General features: G+C 37.9%; 1 long non-coding RNA gene across 1 annotated transcript in view; it reads right to left on the bottom strand.

The window, feature by feature from the left end:
- Nucleotides 1-16,624, bottom strand: part of LOC136042280 (uncharacterized) — a 32,073-nt gene extending 15,449 nt beyond the window's left edge. The window contains exon 1 of the long non-coding RNA XR_010621228.1: nt 16,442-16,624. This is a non-coding gene — a long non-coding RNA (uncharacterized LOC136042280). The remainder of the gene's footprint in view (nt 1-16,441) is intronic.
- Nucleotides 16,625-17,315: the final 691 nt, after the last annotated feature.

Genomic DNA, 17,315 nt, shown 5'->3' with positions numbered 1-17,315 from the left:
GTCTGGTGAGTAAGGGCTTGATAAACTGTATAAAATCCCGCCAGTTCTGGATCTTATCCATTCAATGTTTATTAAAGTATCTCCGGAAGAGTACCATTTGATAAATGGTTAAATAATTCCTTTCAAGGGAAGGAGCACTTAACGGCAGTATCTCTCAAAGAGACCAACTAAATGGGGGGAATGAAGGTATTTAAAAGAGTGGGTTTCTAGGTTTCGTATACAATTTCAAACTTTAACAAGGAAAGTTAGCCCGAGCAAATGTATTACAACATCTATTTTGATAGCTATTTTTAGAATCTGAGGCTGATGAGTTGGTTCAAACTGAAAAGATTTTGATCTATTAGAACGCTGAGTAAGCACAATTGAAGGTTCGCCCTCTTCTCTCAGAGGCTGAGTTAAACAACAGGAAACGGGGTCAACGGACTATAGAGCTGATTTTCACTCCGACACTCTTATTGTCAAATGTCTTGACACTAATACTGTGTGTTTAGCCTCAAAATATGGGGAAATTATGCAAAATGACACTCGCAGACGCTGGAACGACAAAAACAATTCGTGGGCTCAAGTTCTACGGCCAGCAATTGTATACGAATGTAACTACCATATAGGACGAATTGAACCAGCAGAGATGGTGGCAGAGATGTCTCGGAAACAACTTCGGCTAGGGAAATGGTACATGACAATCTTTCGAATGGCTCATTGATACAGCCATATGTAAAGCTGGCTGCTTTTCCGGTCAGATGTCAGAGTGTTGACTTCAAGAAAAGATGAACCAATGGTTTGAGAGCTTTTTGGTCTGAAGTTCGTACGGGACTGTATGCATCTACTCATGATATGCCCTAGAGTAAATGCGGGAGACTTTCAACATATATAGAGGAGAGTCCAAGTCTATCTCGTAACCATAACAGAACTCGGCTACCAGTACCTCCTTAGCCAATGGAGTTGATCAAGGAAATGGACCTGGTCAAGGAAATCTGAGAAGCAGAGTTGTTGTAAAGAGTGTAAATCTGGTTATGCAACCTTTGAGCCCGAAAAGTGTGACGTAGTCTTATGTCTGACGGCCAAAACCAACTGCTTTAAAACCTTTCACACAAATTGACAATTTACACTGTTAATATATCCAAGAGGCTAATACTGTATTTTTCCAACAATATGTAAAATTAATGATTTTGTTGCATTATTTCTAATGCACCAGTTTTTATAAATGATACAGCCGAGGGATCGCTTGAATAGCGTTCTAGATTTTTCCCAACACGTATTCTAATAGTATAGGGTTAATGCTCATATTCTAAACAAAAAGTTTGCTTTTTGAAGAAATCACCAAAAAATTTTTAATTCTTCGAAACCCAAAAACTTAACTTGAGATTCGTTGAAAAGGGCGGAAAACATGCAATTAAATGTTATCTCTAGTTCCGTCATCCCTGATAAAAGTAAAATAACAAGTGAATAAGTACCTACTGAGTCAGTTTTCAGAGAGATAAGACTTTTTTTTTGCATGGATTGTGATACGACTCAGAACCGAATATCTTAGAGATCAAACGTGAAAAAATGACTGAAAAAGAATCAAATTATAGTTAGATTAAATACAAAAAACAAGTTTTTTTTTTAACTGAAAGTAAGGAGCGACATTAAAACTTAAAACGAACAGAAATTACTTCATATATGAAAGGGGCTGCTCCCTCCTTAACGCTCCGCTCTTTACACTAAAGTTTGACTCTTTCTCTCAACTCTACTTTTTAAAACAGTAAAAAACTTTAGCGTAAAGAGTGGGGCGTTAAGGAGGGAGCAGCCCCTTTCATATACGAAGTAATTTCTGTTCGTTTTTAAGTTTTATTATCGTTCCTTACTTTCAGTTAAAAAAACGGTTTTTTTTTATTTAATTTCTGAACGTTTTTGATTTAATGCATGTTTTGATTTTGGCTCTCCGCAAATGAATAATTAAAACGAAATTTGCATATTTTTTTTTGATAAATTGCTTTCTTATAGGTTTGATCGAATTATTTGTAGAAAAAAGAAGCAGGGGAGGAGGCCTAGTTGTCCTCCAATTTTTTGGTAACTTAAAAAGGCAACTGGAAGTTTTAATTTTTTACAAACATTTCTATTAGTAAAAGGTATACTTAACTAACGAATTAGCTTACATAACGAACTTCTGTATTTGCATGTTTTTATTACGTATATGAGGAGGTTCTCCCCCTCGTCAGTACTCGCTCTTTACACTAAAGCTTAAATTTTATCCCAATTCTTTAAGAATGACCCCTGAATCACAAAGGCCGTAGAATAAATAGTTGATATTACTAAAAATACTTTAGCGTAAAGAGCGAGGTATTAGGAGGAGGTGAACCCCTCATATGCGTAATAATTTCGGTTCGTTTTAAGTTTTAATGCTACTCCTTACTTTCAGTAGAAAAAACTTTTTCACATTTGTTTTTTCATTGTTTTTTTATAATAATGCTAGAAAATCCTGCGCTCCCTTCCTGGAGCTTTTCTTCCCCCATGACAAATCCCTCCATGGAAATCTCCCCCAACATATCCACCTCTTCTCTACCCCTCCCCCCAGCCAAAAAATCCCCCTGAAAACGTCTGCACGCTTCCCAATAACCATTACTATATGTAAGCACTGGTCAAAGTTTGTAACTTGTAGACCCTTCCACGGGGACTGTGGGGGAGTACGTCGTCCCCAAAGACATAGTTATAAGGTTTTTTGACTATGCTGAATAAAATGGCAATCTCAGAATTTTGATCCAGTGACTTCGGGAAAATACTTAGCGTGGGAGGGGGCCTAGGTGCCCTCCAGTTTTTAGGGTCACTTAAAAAGGGCACTAGAACTTTTCATTTCTGTTAGAATGATTCCTCTTGCAATATTCTAGGACCACTGGTTCAATACGATCACCCCTGGGAAAAAAAAAAAAACAAAAAAAACAAGCAAACAAATAAACACGCATCCGTGATATGCCTTCTGAAAAAAAAATACAAAACTCCACATTTTTGTAAATAAGTGCTTGAAACTTCTGCAGAAGAGTTCTCTGATAGGCTGAATCTGATGGTGTGATTTTCGTTAAGGTTCAATGACTTTTAGGTTGTGTTTTTCCCTATTTTCTAAAATAAGGCATATTTTCTTAGGCTCGTAACTTTTGATGAGTAACACTAAACTTGATAAAACTTATATATTTAAAATCAGCATTAAAATTCGATTCTTTTGATGTAGCTATTGGTATCAAAATTCTGCTTTTTTAGAGTTTTGGTTACTATTGAGCCGGATCGCTAAATTTTTTTTTAATTCTTCGAAACTTCAAACTTAACTTGAGATTCGTTGAAAAAGGTGGAAAACACGCAATTAAATGTTATCTCTGGTCTCGTCATCTCTAATAAAAGCAAAATAACAAGTGAATAAGTACCTACTGAGGCAGTTTTCAGAGAGATAAGTCTTTTTTTTTGCATGGATTGTGATAAAACTCAGAACCGAAAATCCTAGGGATCAAACGTGAAAAAATCACTGAAAAAGAATCAAACTATAGCTAGATTAAATACAAAAAACAAGTGTTTTTTAACTGAAAGTAAGGAGCGACATTAAAACTTAAATACAAAAATAAAAATTAAAAATTCTTCGAAACCCCAAATTTTAACTTGAGATTCGTTGAAAAAGGCGAAAACACGCAATTAAATGTTATCTTTGGTCCCGTCATCTCTAATAAAAGTAAAATAACAAGTGAATAAGTACCTATTGAGTCAGTTTTCAGAGAGTAAATTTTCTCTAATATAGCCGGGTCACCACAAACTGTTTGAAATGTGCCTGTTCGTACTGATAAAGGGTTAGGTGCCACATTAATTATGATCAGATTATGTCTCTTTGCGGTTTTTGTAAGCATTTCTTTTACGCATTAGTTGAGAATAAAAGTACAGCCTCTACGCGATAACAGTCAGTGCAGGATTAAGGGACTTTCTTGTACCTTTTTGAATTTGAAAATTCACTATCTCTATGGCAGCTCAACAAAATTACTATGCTTCTGTATAGCAATCTGTCTTAGTGAGCCGTATAAAATATCTCATGTATTGAATTTTTATTTCAAGCTATTTTGTTTGTATGGAAGGGCGAGGTCTACTATAACATAGCTATGAATAGATTGCAAGGTGTGCCTGTTTACCTGGGGTTAGAAAGCTTTGGCCATTCACTTGGCAGCCTTGGGTTCAAACCCGGCATCAGCGTTTTTTTTCAAGCAATTTTATGTAATCAGAACTAAGTGGGATACTTGAGATCAAAAACTCTTCGTTGTTCCGATTCAGATGTATTTTATATTCACATTTTAAGCAGATTAATTGCAGATTAATTACATTTTAATCTGCTACTTTTCTCAAGATTGTTTGACAACCAAAGATCACGGAGCTCAATGATTCTGGTGTGAATTTGCAAAATGGGCCAAAGAATTGTCCAACGCGAATCCCCCTTCCCTCAAGGAGTTGTTATTAGTACTATAGTAAAGTATATTGTCCTCCGTTCATGAAGAATTCTAAGCTTTGGAAGGGTTGTCTTTTTTGAATTTTTTTTCTAAATATATGGCTCCAGGTACTATTAAGTATCTGATGCGCTATTCTATTACCGTGTTCCATTACGACTCTGTCACTACCTGTTGAATCTTAGAGAAACTTGAGAAAAATATCCCCGGTAAGGTTGTCCCAAAACGAAGTAAACCGGTAAACATGGCCATTATTCGAGTATTCAATTCTCGGTGTGTCAACCTTAAGATAACTGGACCGAGTTGAGTGCCTTCGTGTCTATCTTGTCGATTGGGCCAGGGCAGACACAGCAAGAGAGAGCTTCATACAAGGTTGTTATTTCATGTACTTGAAAAAAAAGAAATCTGAAAACGGTCTTCTAAGTATGTTTGTTTACCTTACCTTAGACCTTAGTTCCTCCTCTGCCGCCAGAGGCACCCAGGGCATCCAAAAAGAGCCGCCAGTCGTCCCTCATATGTGCTGCTGCCTAGACGTCTTCCCACTGGGGTTGGACTATCGCATTGATGTGTTTGAAGTCCCGCTGGTACGTACGACGAAGTGTATTCTTCGGCTTCCCTCTTCTTCGGGTTCCCTCTGGTTGCCACTCCAGTACAGTTCTGGGGAGTCTATCTCCCGCCATACGGATAACATGCCCCAGGTAGCGCCATCTTCGTTGGCGTATGACATCTGTTACCAGGGGCTGGCGCGAGATAGACCGAACAGTCTGGTTGGTTATGTGGTCTCTCCAGTTAATGTTCAGTATTCTGCGAAGACAGTTGTTCTCGAAGGCAAGAATCCTCTTTTCTTGGTGTTGGTTTAGTTTCCAACATTCACAGCTATAAAGGAGGGCGGAGATGACGTTACTGTTGAACAGCCTCATTTTCAGTTTCAGGGAGTACTTTTTCGATCGCCACACTGGCTTTAGTCGATTAAAAGCTACACTGGCTTGTCTAATCCTAGACTGCACCTCCTTTTCGCTGGATCCAGTTCGTTCGACTGTACTTCCAAGGTATCTAAAATCCACTACCTGCTCTACTGTATTGTCCCCACACTTTAAGCCCAGTGGTGAGTCGCTCGTTGCCATGCTTTTTGTTTTGTCCGAGTTGATCTTTAGTCCCAAAAGACTCGCTTTCTCTCGGATTACTTCGAGAAGATCCTGGAGCCTTTCCTTGTTTGCTTCAATCAGGGTGATGTCGTCGGCGAAATCAAGATCTGCTAGTCGTTTGTTGTCGCAGATTTGGATACCAAACCCCGTGCAGTCTCGGAGCACATAATCGATTACAAGGACAAAAAGCAAGGGGGAGAGGACACACCCCTGTTTGACACCGGACATGATATGGAAATACCTTGTATTTCCTTCGTGGGTCCGAACGCAGCACTCGGTGTTTTCATATAGGGCAATGATCAAGGATACAAGTTTTTCTGGAATGCCGTAATATCGGAGGATATTCCACAGCGAATCTCGGTGTATTGAATCGAAGGCTTGTTCGAAATCCACAAAGACAAGGTACATCTTTTGCCTCCATTCATTGCATTCCTCGATCATCATGCGTAGGACATATATAAGGTCAGAGCAGGAGCGGGATGGGCGGAAGCCATGTTGCTCGTCTCGCAAGTGCTTATCTAAGGCTGTCTGGATGCGACGAAGGATTATCTGTGAGAATAGTTTCCCCGGGATAGAAAGGAGACTGATGCCCCTCCAGTTATCACATTTTGCTGCATCTCCTTTCTTAAAAAGCTTGATGAGTGTGCTTTTTCTCCATTCTTCGGGGACTTTCTCTGATTTCCATATACATGCAAAGAATGTGATCCACACAGTTATGCAAGCGCCTAAAGAGGCTTTAATCATTTCTGCTGATATCCTGTCGCTTCCTGGTGCTCTGCCGTTCTTCAGTTTGCGAGCGGCTTGTACCAGTTCTTCGGTTGACGGTTCTTCCGTATTGATTTGAAGTTCCAGGAAAGGGGTTGTGGGGATATCTGCTGTGTTCGGAGGACTAGGTCGGTTGAGAACTTTCTCGAAGTGTTGGGCCCAAACTTCAGAGATTTCATCGGGGGCTGTGACTGTCTTCCCGTTTCCGTCTTTTACTGGTTCATTTAGGTTGCGACGTTTCCCGATGATTTCATTGGTGATTTTATAGACGGCTCTGGAATCGCCGCGCTTGGCCGCTTCTTCTGCCATAGCTGCCTTTTGTTCTAGAAAGTTCCGTTTATCTCCCCTTGCGCTCTTTTTCACCAGCTTGTCTTTCACCAGCATGTTTGTTTATAAGCATGCTATTTATTTAGGTGAAAAAAAAGCTTTATGAGTCTACTGCTCTTTAGAGGTCTCCCCCAGGCCACTCAGTGTGTCCCCGGGTGGTGATAGGGGAACGCCCTACAGATATGTAGGGTACCTTCATAGGAGGCACGGACCAAAGGGGGAACTTGTCCTTGAGGGTCCATAATAGGAACTGGGGCACCCTCGCCCTGGGCCATAAATACAGGTGGAGTAGGAAGAAGGCCCCTCAAATGTACACTCAACAGGGTCCACTGGCGTGTCCAAACGTCCCATAAGTAACAAACCTTCTCCCAGTAATGGCTTAAATTGCATGGTGACGCAGAACACCATCGTGGGAGGATCCTCTTTAGGAGGACAACTGCTAAAGGGCGTAAGATCCAGATCTATGGGCAACAGCCTCTGGAAAGGGCTGCCTCGACCCTTTTGGGGTACCTGCGAGACTGAGGACAATGCGTTCAACTGTATTCCCGCTTGAGGAGTGGCACTCCCGAGTAAATTATAGCCTAGTAAGCGACACAGCATTCGTATGGGATTCTGATTAATGGATAATTCTTCTGGGCTTGGTTGGTTTTGACGGGAGTTTTTGGTCTGAATAACCCTCGTCCTAGCTAATTTATCTACTAGGGTTGCCTCCCGTAGTTTTATAACATTTATAGTCATAAATATAATATGAGTCAGAGATAATAGGCTTGGGACTGTCTGCGTAGAGTTTCTTCTCTTGTTGATAGAAGAGCATAGCCAAGTGCTGAAAACCATGTTGTGACCAAGATGGGCCCGGGATTGCACAAGGCCTCCGTTCATACTGGAGGTCCCAGGGACTTCTTTCTATCCGGTTCTAAGCCGGCTTAACCGCCTCGGTGTAGACTTTAGAAGATATGTTGATCCCCGTCCTACGCTGGTATTCAGGATCTTTGCTTTTCCTGAGGCCAAAATAATTTCAATGATTTAAGACATGAAAATTAGAACTTGAAATGTTACAACGTTAAAAAATGTCTATCGTATCAACATTTTGACTGACGTATTCAGACGATTTGAACTGGACTTATTAGGAGTTTCAGATACTCATATCTCAGGGGTAGGGTAGATGGTATCCTTAGGGTAGATGGTATCCTAGCCTAGATAAATTTCGTATATGAATAGAAAACAGTAATGGCTACGGACTTTTGCAATTTTGTACGCATATAATCTAGTTATAACCAATACGGTGTTTGGTCATAAAATGGCCCATAAGTTGACATGGTACTCACACAATGGTAAGAACGCAAACGTTATTGATTATGTTACAGTAAATCGAAAACTGGCCGGATCAGTACAAGATACTTAGGTATATAGAAGTGCTGTTATTGATGTTAAAAGTGAAGATCACCATCTAGTAGTGTCTAGGATTAATTTAAAGCTGAAATTCCGGAAGGGTAACTACCTCCCGAGAAGTTATGATGTTGGTAGACCCCAGGATGAGAATTTGAAAAAATCTTTCCAGGAACACTTGAATCCTAAACTTGGAACTTTAAAATTTGACAATGTGGAAGATGGTTGGAATAGCGAAAAAGCTATATGTCTAATAGAGAGGAGAAAAGGTTTGTACGAGAATTATCTGAGTGATAGATCATATGAAAATAAAAATGTAAAGAAAGTAGAGAAAGCATTTTCAGTTCAGTTCAGTTCACTTTATTTATAAATCAAATACATTTAACTAATACGTAAGTATCCGCCCAAATAAAGATACAAAAAACAATTGCGACTGGGCGGGTAAATAAAACTAATTTCCTAACTAATAATTCAATACAAACGAAACAACAACAACAAAAAACATGTAAAATCAAAAAATATTAACTAATAACAACCAATCTCTCATCAACTCATCAATAATAATAACCAATCTCATAATAATAAAGAGATAATAGAGTAAAAAAGAAAAATAAATAAAAGAACTATGGACCTTGTCCTAGCAAATACCCTTTCAATTTATTTTTAAATAGCCCCAGGTGCTTAGCCGCCGGAATGCCACACATTAGGCCCTGAAAATCTAGTAGGGAAGCCGGCCCCGGTTCCATTTCTGGGTGGGGCGACAAAATTACTAGCGTGAAGTGTTTCATAAATTTGCAAAGATCTATTTTCACTAAAGTAATCACGAAAAACCTCGGGACTTACATTATTCCAACATTGATAAGTAAAGATTCCAACTTGGTACTCCCGTAGCTGTCCTACATTCCTTACTTGCAACTTTTTGAAGCCAGTTATGGTGCTGAGTTCACCTTCAATATATCCACCAGTAAGACGCATCGTTTTATTTTGAAGAATCTGAATACGTTTACATCACATAAAAATTGCTTGTCCATAACATGTAGTCATACGAAATATATGGATGAATCAGAGCGTGGTATAAAAGCAATAAAACTCTCGGAGGTAATTTTTTTTAAAACGTTGAATTGCTCCAAGGCCACGGGAAATCTTTGTTACAACAACATCACTGTGGCGTTTCCACGAAAGATTACAATCAATGTGAAAAAAACTAAATAACAGATTTCTATAACCTGAACTATATGCTTATTATCTAACAGATTTCTACCATTAATGTCATTGGGCTTGCCTACTCTAGAATATAAAATGAAATTAGTCTTAGCAACGTTAACTCAATCTAGTGAAAACATGGAAATTTCTCAAAACACCATCCACTTTCAAAACAAGGCTATCCAAACAATGACTAGAAAATGTAACTGCAGTGTCATCAGCAAATGACGTTAAGCAACAATCTGGAAGATAAAACCTCATGCTATCTACATAAACTAGATAAAGAAGCAGACCAAGGACCGACCCCTGTGGCACACCACTTGACACTTCATAAGAGGAAGAAAACCCATCATCAATCATCACTTTAATAGACCTCACGCTTAAATAAATTTCAAACCACTTAAGACATACTCCTTTAATACCCAAGCATTCTAATCTCTTCAATAAAATTTTAAAATCTACTGTGTCAAATGCTTTCTTAAAATCAAAAAATACTGTTATGGGGATCTCACCTTTTTCTAAACAAATATTTATAAAATCAACAAGATGAATGGCAGCATGAATAGTTGAATGACGCTTTCTAAACCCAATTTGGGTGTCACTGAGTAGGCTATGTTTCATGAGATAGTCATATAGACGACGATGAATCACTTTTTCTACAAAATTTAGAAATAGAAGAAGCATCGAAATCGGTCCAATTACCAGCATCGGACCTGGTACTTGGTAATATGTAGGATACATGGTAGTATATAGGTCATAATAGCTTTAAAAGTTCTGAGATTCACGCCATCTACTCCAGCAGAATTCGATTTTATGTTTTTTTCACTATCTTAATCACTTCATCATTTGTACACTTTTCAAACTGGAATTCAATACTGTCACCACAAGAGTCCGTGAATTCCTCACTGAGAAACATTTTTCCTGTCACAACTTGCACTTTCTTGAACAGACAATCCAATTTGAGAATAAAACTAACCCAAAATGATTCAAAACTATATTTTTATCACTCATAGAACTTCCGTTTATATCAATGCAAGACAACTAACTATTTGTCTAATTTCCCGCGAACTCATTGATAACTTGCCATGTAGCCCTTGTATCTCCCTTATTATCAGAAAACCTCTCCTCAAAGTACTTCTTCTTTGCTTGCCTTCTTTCCTGCCTTAAATTCTCTAAAGTCTGCGTCATCCTGACTATTAAGATATTGCTTATATAACAAGTTTCTATTGTTTATCATGTCTATTTTTTCCTTCGTAATCCATGGCTTGCGAGGATCGCCCCTCTTTTGCCTTACAAGTCGCAAGGGACTTGTTTTCTCATAAATCGGTTAAAAAATCGATTAAAATGTGAACTAAGGAGGTGTGAAGTGGAGGCCATGAATAAAATTGCGGAGGCTTTCGAAGATTCAGCTAGACGGCATAATAGTAAAATATTGTACTGGCATGTTAATAAACTGAGAGGGGGTAGTCAATCCGGACATATCCCAGTTAAAGATAGGAACGGGGCCACAATTAGAGATAAGGAAAGACTTAAAGAGAGATGGACGGTACATTTTGAGAATGTCCTAAACCGAAATACAGTCGCAGTAGAAGATATAGAAAAAAATGAAAAAGTTTATGATACCTTGGATGTGAAAGGAAGATTTGTTTTGTGAGGAAGAATTAGCGACAGTACTAAAAGGATTAAAAAATAATAAGGCTCCAGGTGCTGACAGTGTAGTAAATAAGTTTTTTATATGTGGTGTTTCTGAAGCTAGAAATAAGCTACTGAAGATTATGAATATAACTTTTGAAAAAGGGGAAGTACCAAACGATTTTAGGAAAACCCTAATTAAACCACTATATAAGAAAGGTGATAAGATTGAGTGTCGTAATTATCAAGGCTTAAGACTGGTCTCTGTAGGTAGCAAATTACTTAGTAATATGATACTTTTTAGACTGAGAGATGCTGCAGACAAAGTTTTAAGAGAAGAACAGTGCGGTTTTCAGAAAAAGTAGAGGATGGGTCGACCAAATTTTCACTCTTAGGTTAATAATTGAGAAGTGCCTTAGTTGTCAAACACCTTTGGTCCTCAGTTTCATAGATTATGAGCAAGCGTTCAATTATGTCGATATAAGAGCTTTAGTAAAGGTCTTATCCTTATATGGTATACCTGACAAATATCCTGGGCTTAGGTTATACTGATGATTTAAGCATATTAGAAGAAAGCGTGAACAAAATGAATGAACTTTTAGAGGCTTTGCGAGTTCAAGGTGCTAGAATAGGTTTGAATATTAATGTTAAGAAGAATAAGTCACTAAAGCTTGGAATAAGTGAAAATGAAAAGATGATGTTGGGTAAGGAAAAGACTTATCAGATGGGTAGCTTCACTTACCTTGGTAGTATTATTAGTAAAGACGGTGGGATCAGTGAAGTTATTAAAAGTGGAATAGCCAAGGCTCAGGGTGTTTTTCACAGTTCAAAAAAGTTTGGAAGATTATGAAGATAAGTCTGCAAACCAAGATTAGAACTGTGATAACAGTGATGACCATGCTCTGAAGCATGGGTGGTCCGAAAAGTGGATGAAGAAATATTAAGCAGTTAAGTCTTTTCTAGAGAAATTACCTACGGATTGTTCTGGGCACCCGGCTGACTGACCGTATTTCAAACAGAAGGTTGTACGAAAAGTATGGTTCAATCCCACTTTCTTGGGCTAGAATGAAAGAAAAGATGAGATGGCTAGGGCACGTTCTGTGGATGATGGATGACAGATTGCCGAAGATTTTCTTTTTTGGCCAATCGTATACGGCTAAACGGAAGGCAGGTGCTGGGGTGGGAGGATGTCATAAAGAAACGTTTAAAGAAAATGGGAACTTCCTGGGAGGGTGTAAAGAGGGAGGCTTTGAATAGATTGGGATGGAAGAGGAGTATGCGTAGCTGTGTAGGTCTAAGACGGTTTGGTGCAGCGATGAGTTGTTAGTAGTAGTAGTAGTAGTAGTAACAGTACTATCAATGAAAAGAAAATGATACTGATCCAAAACAACGGAGTTTAGTTAAGAATTATTAAAATTATTGAGATGTTAATTATTAACTTGTTAAATACAAAATTTTCCTTAGTGTTTGAACATCAGGGAAACAACTAAGAAGGAAAAAACTTAAATCACGTTAGCACCCAATAAACTCTTTGGGAAAGAAGGGGAAATCAAAGAATACGAAAAGTTACACCCTGGTGATAAACTCACAGAGCAATAGCGATGACTTAAAAGTCCCAAGTATGCCTCTAGGTTTTTTTCAAGGAGCAGTGGCAATGAAGAAAATTTCCATCAATGCTGCACTGACAACGGCTATTGCTGCTGTAATTGTTAGTTTTAGTCATAGCAGCAAATATTTATATACTACTCGGGAATAATTATTCAAAAAATTTGGGAACTTGCTTTCGAAGTATGAGACTGGTACCAATATTCTTAGTATCGAAGCCACCTCAAATATAAACAGGAGAGACAAAAAATCATTAACCTTCTTTGCATAACATAGCAAGCAGTCAAAAAACAGTGTTCCAGCTTGATAAGACTCCTCCCGTCACAAACAATTCAGAAGGGAAATTTTTCAGAAAGTTAGATCTATATTTTACCTTTACTGCACAAAGATTATATGGGTAATACTATAATGCAATTCGCACAGACGGGATTTAAGGACTCTAAATTCACAAAAAACTGAAAAGCAGAATGACAACCAAGTGTTTCTGGAGTCTGTCAGAAAATTCACTCATGACATGTCTCCAGTTCATATCGCACAATGAAAATTACCACAAAGAGCTATGGAAGATGGCCCCCCAGAGCGCGTAACCTGAAATAGCTTACCCTGGCCTAACCAAAATACCAACTAAATATTTGATTTAAAAAATGCTATAATGTGGTTTGTCAATGAGCCGAATGTAATTGTCTGGTATAGACAGCCTGAAAAACCGAGTATTCGCAATAAGCGTTCTCGAGTGTGGTTTATATTTTAGAAAAGTACCAAAAAAATCTGTAAAATGTGTGAATTATTTTTCCGAGCATGTAGTGACAGACTTTGCCAACTTAAACCAAGGTCTGACAGCCATCAGTAAATTTTGTCAATCAAAAACAATAAGTGACACTGCAAAATGGATTCTGGCTTGTATGTATGATTGAAAGCAACACTGCCTGAAGCGTCCCTTAAAAGGGAAAAACGAACACTCTATTTAAGAGCTATTTAAAGGAAATTACCCCTGTAGCAAATTACCAGGGAATAAAACATCAAAAAAATTTGTATATTTAGCATACAAACAAGAAAATTACATTTTTGGACGTAATTTTGCTGGTATTAACAATAAAATTTAAAATTCTGATCCAAAACGGAAACGAACTACATATTAGCCCTCTAGAAGACGTTTTTTTATTCATTGGGCAGCATGAAATCCGCCTGCAAAGTAAAATTAGCCAGGCCTCGTCTCATTATGTTGCACATCCAAAAAATAGCTGAGACGTTCATCAAACGTTCAATAGTGTGAATTGCAATTAATTTTTATAGTTTAATAAAGAATTGCAATATAGATGATGTTCCAAAATGTCAATTACTGCAGTCAATTGCAATTATTATTTTAAAAGCAGTTGAATGGGTTGCCATTAGGCCTTTTAGAGACAGATTTGTCTATTAATATTATTATGAGCTGACAATATTCTTCGGTGGTTTCAAAGTTTCTATTGGGTTGCAAGACCTTTTTGTTTTTCTATTCAAGAGATTCATTTTTAATGTTTAAACAGCGTTCAATAGAGCAAAATAATGGCTTTTATTCAAGCAGTTGCATTTAATCATGGTGAGCCCTGTTGAACAGAGCTCTAGTTTTAGTGCTAAGAGTTTTACAGAACAAGATTTCTCCTACCAGGTACTCGTCATTTGGATGACATACAAAATGAAAATCTGTGTTAAGTTGTTCACATCCATCGTTTTATAATAATGAATCCGGAAATATGGAAAAAGACTGGTATGCTATAATTGTGAAAGACCATGCAGCTATGATTGTAGGCAAAACGAGGTTTTAAGTGAATTAGCAGTCCCTGGAGGGACAGTCGGGCAAACTACAGCACGCCAGAGCACTACATCACTACAGCAGCTACTGTCTGTAGTGCAGTGACGCCAGAGCTTATGGAGCCTGCAGACAAATAAATATTTCATGATATCATGCTACGTCATACTTCTAGGTACCAACTTCGCTCTTTACTTCCCTCAGAAAAACGGGAGAAGAATCAGTGGTACCAATGCAAAAAAGTAGTTTTCCTTGTTTTTCAAGGTGGGGCAGAGAAATTATTCCCTATAAAAGGGGGGCTGCCCCTTCCTCAATATCCCTCTTTTCACGCTAAACTTTTTTAGTACCATTAAAAACATTCTTATTCCAATTAAACGACCCTTGTGTTTCAGGAGTCGTTGTTCATCAATTGGGACAAAAAGCCGACACTTAAGCGTAAATAATAGGGTACTGGGGAGGGGTAGCACCCCTCATATACTGAATAATTTCTTTACGTGTGATATTTTATTGTTGCTTCTAACTTTCAGTAAAAAAAAACTTGTTTTTAAAAAATTAGGTTTTGATAGTTCTCAAGTAGTCTTAGGAAATCCACCTCCCACTCAATTGAAAATTCCCCCTCTAAAATTCCCTTAAGAAAAACCCCCTCCCCCCAACAGGAAATTAACCCCGGACAGTTCCATCCTCGCTGCAAATTCTCTCCCAGAAATGTTCTTGTGAACAATTCCGGCCAAAAAATGCACTTTTGCATACCGTCTTTTGAAAAAATCTCCACATATAAAATTGAGTCGGCAAAGAGTAAGTCAGAAAATTAAAAGGAATTCTGTATAGGAATTCTGGCAAATTCTTCTTGATTAAAATTTTCCCCTAGAAATCTCACCTCCAATATTTCTCCCCCCCCCCCAAAAAAAAAAATTCCCCGTGGAAAATCCGTCCCAGGAGAAAATCCATCCCCTCCCGTAGAAAACGCCCGTGTACTTATAGCCCTTTCCTAAGGGGTGGGGGGTCATGTTATCCCCAAAGGTATTGATATTAGGTCGTTCAACTATGATAAAAAAAAAATGGCTACCACAAAATTTTGATGGAACGACTTTGGGGAAAAAGGGGCATGGGAGGGGGATTCGACACGATAATCTTCTGTTTTATTTTTGTTTCGATTAAAGTTATGAATATCCTTTTTCCTTTTTCTCTTTTTTACTCTGCCTTCGTGTGTTTATTGTGTTGTTTGATGAGCTAGGAATAAAAAAAATATAAGAATAGTAACTCCTATGAATTTTGATATGTTTGAGTAAAAAGGCAAAGATTGCACTGGAATTTTTCTTTTTTAAAAACATTGCAGTTGAATGTTCTTAGCCTTTCAAACTAAAAAAAAAAATGGTGTGGCTTTATGCAGCCACAATTTAGAATGGGTATTCTCTAAAACTAAGAGTTAAAAAAAGAAAACAAAACAAAAACAAATAGAGAACTGGTTTTTCATGATGCATATACCGAGGGGTCACCCACTTTCCATCACCGGGTGTACATCTTAGAGTGCCAAGTCTGCCACTTAAATCTGTCACGCGTGGCACAATTCCACCACAACAGGCACAGCATTGTAACGATTGACTTATGTTCGCCATGCTTGGAATATGCCACCTGGTGTACAGGATTTCTAAAAGTTGGTGATTAATTCTGATCATTTTTTACTGCTTCTCTTATGTACATTGTAAAATTGACCTGTAGACGATCCACGGTCATGCCCGCAAGGGACGCCTTGCTTTCCATTCTCCTCAAAAATTTGATATTTGTACGAAGTTTTTTATAATATCCCACATCTTTTGCACAGATCATTATTTTTATTTTGTTTTAGTTTGACTGAATTTTGAACATTCATCCCTCTGTTCTCGTTGTGGACGTGGTGAAATTGCACCATAAAGTGCTCACAAGGATTTTTATACTACGAATAAAGAGACGCTTTGGGACCTTGCCCTTTTTTGAAATCACAAGTTGTTTGTGATTTTCAGCTATTATTGGTGTGTCCCCCTTTTTGCTTATTTCGAATAAACCAAGTTCGAATATTTCAAATAGCCTTACCCAAAATAAATTTCTTCATATTATTTTTGGGAACTAAAATCAACATACAAAAGAAGAAAAAAACTTACAGCTGTTACTAACAATAGTAGTCCAACAATGAGAAGAACAATGCTGATTCCCCTATATTTGCGGACAGGTATATTTCTTTCCATTTTCGGGAGTTTTGCTAAAACTGTAGTATTACTTAATACTCAAAAGTCAGTTTATATATTCTTTGTAATTATGAGCTGTATTTGTTATCTATTTATGACTGTTCTTTGACTGATATAATTAGCCAATTACTATGTCATATGCTGCTGACCCACATATCGGCAGCGGCGATGTTACTCAAAGACCGAACAAAGAATAGAGGCCATTTTCTGCAAAATTGCATTGTTAAGCCAGAGCCCAGCAAAAACAAAATTAAATTTAGCAAAGAAAGCTGTTATCATCATTCTAGCCTAGACAGACACGTACGCAGGAATTTTTTCGGGGCGGGGGGGGGGGGCAAAACCTTCGAAACAGCAGATATAAAGTAGCACTTTTTTTATTTAGTATCTAAATAAATGCAAAAAGCACGTGTATCGAAAAATACAGATTAACTTTAATCTGTAGTATTGTAGCCGATGGGGGGAAGAGGACTGAAGCCTCAAAAGTATGTTTAGGCTCAGGTTATGTTCATAGCGATTTAGAACCAGTGATTAATATATTATATCCCACTGAAAGGGAAATTTTAGGGTTAGCAGTGCAATATGGGTGCTGTGGAGGGTAGTTCTTCTATTGCGAAAACGTCGATTTTAATGAAAAAAGATAGTTTCCAAAATTGATCCATTAAAAGCTGTACTTTAACCTGAAAGGGGGGGGGGATAAACGCCCCAATACCAAGGATAATTCTATTTTACCTTGGAAAGCAAACTCTCTTTACAAAAAAATAAATAAATAACAGTACAATCGCTAATTCCT

The sequence above is a fragment of the Artemia franciscana genome, chromosome 2, assembly GCF_032884065.1.
Source record: "Artemia franciscana chromosome 2, ASM3288406v1, whole genome shotgun sequence".
Classification (NCBI taxonomy): domain Eukaryota; kingdom Metazoa; phylum Arthropoda; class Branchiopoda; order Anostraca; family Artemiidae; genus Artemia; species Artemia franciscana.
Note: the sequence above shows the minus strand (reverse complement) of the source record. Positions and strands in the feature narration are given on the sequence as shown.